The sequence below is a fragment of the Vigna unguiculata genome, chromosome 1 (genome assembly GCF_037176805.1).
Source record: "Vigna unguiculata cultivar grain cowpea cultivar isolate G323 ecotype 2 chromosome 1, ASM3717680v1, whole genome shotgun sequence".
NCBI lineage: Eukaryota > Viridiplantae > Streptophyta > Magnoliopsida > Fabales > Fabaceae > Vigna > Vigna unguiculata.
Window position 1 is genome coordinate 8,356,042 of NC_140792.1, and position 10,980 is coordinate 8,367,021.

General features: G+C 33.5%; 1 pseudogene; it reads left to right on the forward strand.

Annotated features, from left to right (window-relative positions):
• Positions 1-205: 205 nt before the first annotated feature.
• Positions 206-5,627, forward strand: LOC146888676 (uncharacterized; annotated as a pseudogene).
• Positions 5,628-10,980: the final 5,353 nt, after the last annotated feature.

Consider the following 10,980-nt stretch of genomic DNA (forward strand, 5'->3'; position numbering starts at 1 on the left):
AAAAATTTCACTCAAATTAAAACGTTTTGCTCCAAACAAAAAACCTTCACTCCCCATTCATCACACTACATTTGGTGAGAGGGGTATTGTAGAAACCCTAACAACTCTTAACATTGCCAGCGTCTTCCTCCTCCATTCCACCAGATCCTTCAAAATATCCTTACCACTCTGCCTTGTTCTTCCTCGACCTCGGAGCACCTTCATCATGGCCACCCTCGTCGTCAACCTTATAATTTCTTACATTCTCAATGCCCTCATCCTAAAGCATGCCGCCTTCTTTGCCATGTCGTTCTTTGTCATCTTCGCCCGCCTAACATTCTTCCTCTCCGTCTCATCCTCACTACAATCTAGAGCCCCATGTTCCACAGTTTCAAACAAAACTTTGACAAAGGCTAAGCGTTCTCAGAGGGAATTTCCCCTTTGTGATGCTCTGACACGGTGGTTGGACGACGCTTCCCGCTCCCGAAGCGGACACGGACGCGAAGGCGCGACGGACACCTGCACGACACGGTGTCGGAAGCTTCTCCATGGATCAGACGCGGCCAGCTTTGAGACACGAGCCGGCGGACACCTCTGGCTGCTCGAATGCTCGACTGATACGGGATTCTAATAATTTTTTCACGTATGCAAGCGAAAATGGTTCACGTTTTGTTCTGTTCACTTTTTGCCTTTTTCTTTTAATGTCACTTGAATATTTTATTTGATTGCCCTTTTCTTTTAATGTCACTCGAATATTTTATTTGATTGGTATGATATTTTTGTTCTCTATTTTTTAGAGAATAAAGGGAAATCTAACAAATTTAAAATAAAAAAGGAAATAAAAAGAATAAAAAATAATCTTTCATACCTTCTTTTAAAATAAATCCAAAAAATTTAAAATAAAAAGGGAAGTAAAAAAAAATAATCTTTCATACCTTCTATTAAAATCCAAAAAAATTAAAATAAAAAGGGAAATAAAAGAATAAAAAATAATCTTCCATACATTCTATTAAAATAAACCCAAAAAAATAAAAATAAAAATAAAAATAAAAGGATAAAAAATAATCTTCCATACATTCTATTAAAATAAACTCAAAAAAATAAAAATAAAAATGGAAATAAAAGGATAAAAAATAATCTTCTATACATTCTATTAAAATAAACCCAAAAAAATTAAAATAAAAATGGAAATAAATGGATAAAAAATAATCTTTCATACCTTCTATTAAAATAAATCCAAAAAATTTAAAATAAAAATGGAAATAAAAAGATAAAAAATAATCTTCCATACCTTTTATTAAAATAAAATAAAATAAAGATGATAAATAAAAATAAATTATTCTAGATTGGGAGCTCTTGAGTTGAGGATAAATTATTCTATAAATTAGAGTAAAATGAGATGTTATAATCACAAGTAACAAAAACAAAAGAAAGAATCGAGATTGAGAGCTCTTGAGTTGAGAGGAAATACAATTGGAAAACTTGTTAGCAATTGCATAACAAAGGAAAGTTGTTGCTTTGCAGTTGTAGAACGAAGGAAAGTTGTTGCTTTACGGTTGCAAAACCAAGGGAAGAAGAAAGAAAGTCTAGAAAAGGTAACTTTATAAACTTTCTTTTTTATAATTTAAATAAATATCCTTCATAGTTTTTTTGATGTAAAAATAATTTATCGTAGTTTTTCTTATACAGTGTATATTTGTATATGTGAACAATTTTTTTGTTAACGTTGTTAGTATTTATTAAATAATGTTTTATTGTATTTTATAATTTATTTATTATATTAAATTTAAAATTATGTAATTCAATTGTATAATTGCACCTTAAATGGAACAATATATCTATCGTTGAAATTTTATAAGATCAAATTAACTAGAATAGAAGAAAAATAACATTTTTTATGTTTTCAAGTTTTTTATTGCTATATTTTTATTATTTAAAACACATTTATATAATGTTAAGATATAAATTCAAATGAAAAAGACAAGTTTAAAGTAAAATGAAACAAATCTACATAGAGCGAATAATTCTTTATATTTAAATTTTTATTTTTTATTTGAATTATATATTTTTTTTAATATTTGTCCCATTTAAATTAAAATATTAGTTTTTATTGTTATAATTAATATTTGTCGCATTTAAATTATATAATTTCTTTTTAGTTTGTGATATTTTTTTTATACCCAAATAAATTAATTTAATAGAAAATTTATTTTATTATAGGAAATTAAGACGAGTATACCTAGTCATGTCATCGAAAAAGAACATGAAACAAAACCTTTGTGTAAATATGTTACAAAGTTAAGAAAAATTCCTGGTGGTGGAAATAATATGATTAAGTGCAGTTTGTGTGATTTATCATTCAATGGATCTTACACTCGAGTAAGATCTCATTTGCTAAAAATTATGGGAGCAGGAGTTAGAATTTGTCCAAACGTGACTACATCAAAACTTGCTGAGTTTAGAAGATTAGACAATGAAGCAGCATTGAAAATAGAAAATTCAAAGAAGAAAAATGTCTCTCTACCATCTGTATCTAATGAAGGAAAGTAGACGAATAGCGGTGTTAATCCAAAACACAAAGGTCCTTTAGAAGCTTCTTTCAATATCCAAGCTAGAGATACTCTTGATTATGAAATTGCAAGGATGTTTTATTCTTCAGGACTACCATTTCATCTAGCCAAAAATCCTCACTACAGGAGTGCATTTTCTTATGCTGCCAATACTTTTAATCTCAATGGATATGTACACCAACATATAATAAATTGAGAGGTCCTTTACTTGCAAAAGAAAGAAGTCACGTAGAAAATCTTCTACAACCCATAAGAGATTCATGGAATGATAAAGGTGTGACAATTGTTTGTGATGGGTGGACTAATCCTCAAAGAATACCACTTATAAATTTTATGGTTGTCAATGAGAGTGGTCCAATGTTTTTGAGGTCAATCGATGGATCTGGTGAGATAAAGGACAACGATTTTATTACTAAACACATGAGAGATGTAATTATGGAGGCTGGACCAAAAACTGTGGTACAAATTATAACTGATAATGCAGCTGTATGTAAGGCAGCAGGTATGCTTATAGAAGTAGAATTTCCTTCAATCTACTGGACTCCTTGTGTAGTGCATACATTGAATCTTGCATTGAAAAATATTTCTGCAGCAAAAAATTATGAAAGAAATAATGATACTTATAAAGAATGTTTTTGGATCACACAAATTGTTGATAATGCTACATTTATCAAAAATTTATTGTGGGGCACTCTATGAGATTGTCAATGTTCAATACCTTCAACTCATTCAAGTTGCTTTCTATTGCTTCTACAAGATTTGCTTCAACCATTATCATGCTCAAAAGGTTTCAACGTTTGAAGAAAGGACTCCAAGAGATGGTTATTAGTGATGACTGGTCTTCTTATAAAGAGGACAATGTGGACAATGCACAATTTATGAAAGAAACTTTATTGAATGATAATTGGTGGATGAAGGTTGACTACATACTTGCTTTTACTGCTCCTATTTATGATGTTCTCAGAAAAACAGATACAAATATGGCTACTCTTCACTTGGTATATGAAATGTGGGACTTAATGATTGAAAATGTTAGAAAGATCATATACCAACATGAAAGGAAGACAGAAGTTGAACATTCATCCTTTCTTGAGGTGGTAAATTCAATATTGATTGATTGTTGGACTAAAAGTAGCATATCTCTTCAGGTAAATTGGGAGATTTTGCAGATGAGGACTCTTTAAGGGATAGAGGAAAAATGGATGCAAAGTCATGGTGGATTATTCATGGATCTCATGCACCAATACTTCAAAATATAGCTCTTAAGCTACTTGGACAACCATGTTCTTCTTCTTGCTGTGAAAAAAATTGGAGCACCTACTCTTTTATACATTCTTTAAAAAGAAATAAGATGACACCTAAAAGGGCGAAAGATTTAGTATTTGTCCACAGTAATCTTGGTCTTCTTTCAAGAAACTCCTCAAAATATAAGGAAAAGGAAACTAGCCTGATGATGTGACCCCACCAAGCCCAATTGCACCTTCAAGCCCAAGCCCATTAAAAGGCCCAATTACAAGATCAATGATGAAAAAGATTCAAAAGGGCCTCCCATTAGATGATCACAAAATCAATGGGCTTCTCACATTCTTTACATGGGCCAAAGAGATCACAAAGACTTGAAGAAGTGCATGTAAATCTAGTAGTGTAGATTTAAATTGGGCCATTGTTTGGGCTTTGCTTTCCAATAATACATAAGACATGAAAGGAACATAGGATGGGTTAAAATTAGGCTCGGCCCAATTCTCTTCATACATGGCCGAGATTATCAAGACAAGGAGGCTCCTTTGCTTCATGGTTTGACTAAGGTTGGTCATCACATCTAAAGGCTAAGAATCCTTCTTGTTCTTCAAGCCAAGATCCAAGGGGAGTGATCTTGTCTCCTTCTCCTAGCTTGATCTAAGGGCCAAAATCAAGGCCCATTCCATCCAATGGCTCTCCTTTCTCATGTGTAAATGGCTTCATATAAAATCCAAAATTTCACTCATTTGTAGACACTCTTGAAATTTTATGCAATAGATGCAACTTGAGTTGAGAGCACTCCTCCCTCTATTGCCTTTGAGAGTCACCACTTTCTAGAGATTTCCTCTCTCTACCTCTAGCCACCTTCCTTAGGCTAGCATAGATTAGGAAATCCTATCACCTCTTTCACCTTCCATTGCTTGCAAGTGCCTTCCAACTTGCCTCTATTCCTTCATCCATTTTCGCTGCACATGGAGCTCTTCATGCACCTTTGGAGCTCCACCACCTGTGGGATATTGCTGGGGATGATTTTTCAATGGATGATAATGGAATTCTTGATATTACTAGCCTATCTCTCGATGAACCAGAATTAGAAGTTGTATTTTTTTGATGAAGATTAACATATATAAGACTCAAACATTATGATATTTTAAATGTTTTTTTTATTATGAAATATAATTATTAGATTTTAATATGTATATTGTCGTGTCCATGTCGTATACTTTTTCAATTTTGCTGGTATCTCTGTATCCATGTCGTGTCCATATCCGTGTCCGTGTCGTATCCGTATCTGTATCCGTACAGTCCCGCTCATCACACTACATTTGGTGAGAGGGGTATTGTAGAAACCCTAACAACTCTTAACATTGCCAGCGTCTTCCTCCTCCATTCCACCAGATCCTTCAAAATATCCTTATCACTCTGCCTTGTTCTTCCTCGACCTCGGAGCGCCTTCATCCTGGCCATCCTCGTCGTCAACCTTATAATTTCTTACATTCTCAATGCCCTCAGCCTCAAGCATGCCGCCTTCTTTGCTATGTGGTTCTTTGTCATCTTCGCCCGCCTAACATTCTTCCTCTCTGTCTCATCCTCACTCCTCGTTACCTTCAACTCCTTGTGTGGTTTTCCAACTAGGTTGACGAAACTTTACTACAATCTGGAGCCCCATGTTCCACAGTTTCGAACAAAACTTTGACAAAGGCTAAGCGTTCTCAGAGGGAACTTCCCCTGCCAACGTCAAGGGGAAAAAACAGGGGAACGTTCCTTTGTCTGCAGGCCTATGCAAACATCTACGAAAGGGTTGTTCGCCATGGCGTTGGAGTCTTCGAAATGACATGATGATTTCTTGTTACAATAATATGATTGGATTCAGAAGGCTATTTTGCACTGTAAAAGGCCCTTTAATGCTGCATCTACCGGTAAATTACCCTTTTGTTTTCTTTTCCCTTTGGTGAGACCATTTTTATTATAAATGAAAATTGTTAAAAATACATTTTAGTTCTTTTCAGTATAAGAGTACACACTTTTGAGTTAAGAAGGTCGAGAATTGGCACCTAAGTGACGCAATGAGGTGTCTTATATTGGTTTATGGAGGTACCTTGGTCAAGAGCAAAGTCCATGAGTTTATCAAACGTGCCACTCTGCACATAATTAAATTCTATTGTTTGTTTGGATTTGTTGTTAGCATGACTCTAGTAAAACTACATTGCATCTAATCGTATATGTACATTGCAGGTTTAGGGAAGAAAATGTACCTATGATAGTAGAAAGAAATTTCTTAACCTCTTGTGCACATCAAAGTCCATTTTTATTTTCAGAGCTACAATTATTATTTGTTTCTTCTGATTCTCGGTGCTACTGATTAAAGTGCCTTGTACTCCCATCTTATGTTTATCCTTGAGTAAGCTCAAGTTGATTTATACTTGTTAATTATTGAAACTTTAGGATCGATATACAGTGATAATTAAGGTACTAAATCATAATGCAACCTTTGTAAGTGTGTACGTGTATATATAATCAATAATCATCAAACTTTTCATAGATCATTATCATTGATTGGAGTAAGTCTGAACTTTTCTTTTTGAACTTCATAAACTCAAGTCTACACTTTTGGAATAAGGTTTTATAGTCTGCACAAGTATAATTAGGAAAATCCATATACTAGGAAGAAGTACTTTCATTTTATTTAAAACATGGTTCCTATAACATAAGATTAGCTTTTGAAACGGATTACTTTATTAGCTAATTTTTCGAAACTAAGAACCTAAAATGATTGATTTATGAGCAAGGATAATATTAATAATTGCTTAAAAGTAAAAACAAAAGTCACATGCAAGACCTTTCCTGTTATGGATCCTAGAGCAAAATATTAGATTGAGTGAAATAATAATGGCAATTTGAAATGGGTCACTTCATTTTCAATTTTTAAAGTTTACACTTTTTTTCAAAATTTAATTATTTTATTGAGATTTGAGTCACCCAAGAAACTCATTAGGTTAGAATTGCCTACCGAAAAACTACAGAATCCATTATACTTTAATCGAGTCACCCAACACAAACCCATCATATTTAGACAACCATACAAGAGTGTTAATTCTTCGAAGGAGAATACTTCTACAAATAAAATTGTTTCTTAGTTTAGATATATCTTTGGGTGTTTCAGATTGTGTAACTCATGCTTACAATTGGTTTAGCACATTTAACTTTAGCACATTGGGTTCTCTTTTATGAATAAAAAATGGCTACATAAATCTATAGTTTTTGGTATAATAATTTAATATCTAAAAATTAAATATGAGCATGCTACTTGAATTGTGAATCGTATCGTGTATTAAAGAGCTTAAACTTTGAATCGTGAATCGTATCGTAAACCGTACGATTCATAAACATTTTTAAAATGTAACATATATAAGATATATAATTATGCAAAGAGACAATTCAGATCAAAATAACCTCACAGTGAAATAGAGTGATTGTATACATGTGTATACCACATAGTTTCACAATTTCAACAACACAACCTTCAAAAAAAATGTGGTTGCTGCATAAGTTTCCTTAAACTATGGCTATATGCTTCTAAAAATACTACATTATAGCCATCCAAAAAATAAGCTACTTCTATTTGCATATATATAGCCATGCAAAATATTTACGGTTATTGCTTGTATGTATCCTAAACAACCTCAAAAAAACATTCAATTCTAATCATTCACATTTCATCGTCATCATCTCCAAGATCTACATCACTCAAGTCATCTTCATCTTCCATTGAAAGTTCTTCCCCTTCATTAATATCTTCAATTTCTTCCTCATCTCCTACTATGGATTTTCCTTTTGTATTGGTCTTGGCATTTAAGTTTCTAGGACCTATATTACCAAAACAAAAACAAATATAGTTTAGTTGTAGTTTGTTGAACATTAAGTTTTAACTCTACAAATTGTGAATAGAAATAATTATATCTCTTCCTTTTTTTGCTTAGAGCTCCCTCTTCAAACTGAAAACATTCAAGTACATCCATCCATGAGGAATCAATAGGCAAACAAGGATTTTTTTTTTCTGTGATTCATTCATCATCTGATTCTATATTTGACAAAATTATAGGATCATAAGTTTCCCCCTTGTCTTCTTTACTCTTTTGTCTTAACTCAAGTTGGAGATTGTATTTTACATAGATAAAAAACATTTAATCTTTGTTGTTCCAATCTATTTCTTCTTTTAGTAGAGACTTAGTCAAATGTACTCCAATTCCTTTTACACCTTGTTGCACTACATGTAAGACTCAAAATTTTCATGGCTATCTTTTGCAACTCTTTACCTTCTTCTCCTCCATAACTCTCCCACCAAAGAGTTGTCAAAACTAAGAAGTATTGAATCATAATGTAATGTAATTAAACCTTATAAATCATATAAAAATGGTAATGAGAGTAATTTCATTACTGGGTTGCTTCTTGTTTCTAGTAGCTATTGCCATGTCCATTCCAAAAAGTCCTTTAGCTCTCTTGAACTTTTCAATTTGTTGATTAATTATAACTCTTGTACTTATATCCAAAACCATTTTTCAAATGTTTCATATAAACCAATAAACACCTCCCTATCCAGATTGAAATTTTTGTCATAGTGATATCTAAGACAATAAAAAATAATTTGATGAGAACAAGGAATACAATGCTACTTGATAGGACAAGTTTGAGTGTGATTAGCTTACCTAGGATTGAGATAATGGGCTACTGCATGGAGAGGCCTATGTAGTTGAAGATTCCACCTAGTGTCAATAATTTTCAATACTTTTTTATACCTTGTCTCTAACCCTTGGAAATTTTCAACAATTTGCTCCTTGGCTCTATCCATTGCTTCATGGTTTTGCATCACCATCTACCAGCCTCAACACTTTCACAAATGGAATCACACATTTTAAACAATAGGTGATTGACCTCCAAAATCTATCATCACTCAACACTAGATTCATCACTTACTTACCCTCAATTTTAGTAGCATGTAGACTAGTAGCCCATTCCACTAAAGCAAATAATGATCTAATTGCATTCTTTTGTTGCTTAATATAATTTAATGTAAGATAAGAAGTAGCAAAATGGGTGACAACTGGCCTTGCTAATTCCCTTCCATTAGAGAAATGTCTATACAAATTAAGAACCCATGTGTGCCTATAAATGTAAGTTGTTATTTTCTTTGCTTGGCTAATGGTATTGTAAAATACTGGAAGCTTTCCAATATCCTCAAGCACTAGATCAAGACAATGTGCTACATATGGTGACCAAAATAATTTGGTTCTCTTTTCCATTAACATTCTCCCAGTTGCCACAAGGTTAGAAGCTCCATTTGTAACTACTTGGACAACATGCTCATCTCCAATTTCATCTACCATATTGTCAAACAACTTAAACATTCTTTTCCATCTTTAATAACATCACTAGTATCAATATACTTCAAAAAAATAGTCCCACTTGGGCTATTCACAAGAAAATTTGTGAGTGATCTTCCTTTCCCATTCGTCCAACTGTCACAAATCAACGTGCATCCCCATTTTTCCCAACCAACCTTATACTTTTGTAGACTTTGTTGAACATTATCCACAACTTTTTTCAAATAGGAAACCCTCACCTCATAATAAGAATTTGGCTTCAAACCTTTGCCATACTCTCTAACTGCCTTTAACATTTAGATGAAAAGAGGGCTCATTACAAGATTAAATGGCAATACGTTACAAAAAATGTAGTTGTAGAATTATCTAATTACATCTTCTCTATTCTTATAAGAAGTATTGATAGTCATTTGCTGAAGATCACTTTTTCCTTTTGTCACTTTTCCTCATTCGTCTCCTAAATCAAACATCTCATTCTTTGTTTCTTTTTTTCTTTACCTTTCAGCATCTTTATAAAGATTTCCTTCACCTCATCTGGAACACTACAACAAGGAATGACATCTTTCTTTGTCCTAGCAAGATGTTGTTTCATCTTTGCTAAGCCACCCCAACAAGTATGAGAAAAAAACTTACACTTCACTTGTAATCTGTTTGGTGGAACAATATCATAGTAATTCCATGTAATATCAACTTCTCGTTTTGTGTTTGATTTGCTCATGTCTGAAGCACAAAAATAAAACCCGAAACCTGCAAAAATCCCTGCACAAAATAGACACAGAATAGAGGAAACTGTGCCCCCACATAACCATCATCGCAGCACCATGCGACCACCACGTAGCACCGTGCGACCACCATTGTAGCATCGTGCCACCACCACCGCAACATCGCATGACCACCACAGAGAACCGCATGACCGTTGTGCAAGCACTGCGCGACCTTTGCTCGTGAACTCTAGAAGCACGAACATGGACCTAACATTATGTGAATACCACTAGAACACTGTGCAATCACTGCACAACCACCGTGTAACCATCGCGCGACCACCAGACGTCCACGACGCGACCACCACTGCTCACTTCTCGCTTAAACGCGTCTCGCTCAGACGAAGATAAAAACGAGAGAAGAAATGAGAAAGGAAAGAACAAAAGAGAATCGAGGGGGAGTAGTCACTATGAAGGAAATGACATTGGAAGAAAAGAATAATGTTAGAAGAAGAGATTAACGTTAATCAGCGTGCAAAAATACAAAAGGGGAAAAAAGTTAGGGTTTGAAACAGGTGGGTCGACCCAACCCATATCAAAAACCAATTTGAACATGTATCGCGTTTGAAATCGTGATTCGTACGATTCAGATATGTATCATATCGTATCGAACACAATTCATGAATATAAACGATACAACATGTGATTCGTATAGCCAAGCACCTGTATCGTATCATATCGTACGATTCGAATAGTGAATCGTATGATACTTACAAAACTGAATGTGAGGAATGAATACAAGGTTATAATTATTTTTTGTTAGTTGTAATTATATAATTTTCTTCTTCATATTTTATTGTGTTTGAATACATATATAAAATTTTGTTCTTCATATTTATTGTGTTTTCTAATGTTTTTGTATGATGTCCACTAGCTTGTGATTCATGATTATCTTGCCAGCAAGACAATAAGTCAAGTAACTTGGTGGTTTATTGGTGGTGTTGCAAGAAAACGTGCTTTTGCAAAAAAGTTATTTGATGTCCCTCTAGTTATTGTAGATATAAAAGGCGTTGTAGGCTCATTGATGCCAGGTAATTATTATGAAAAATA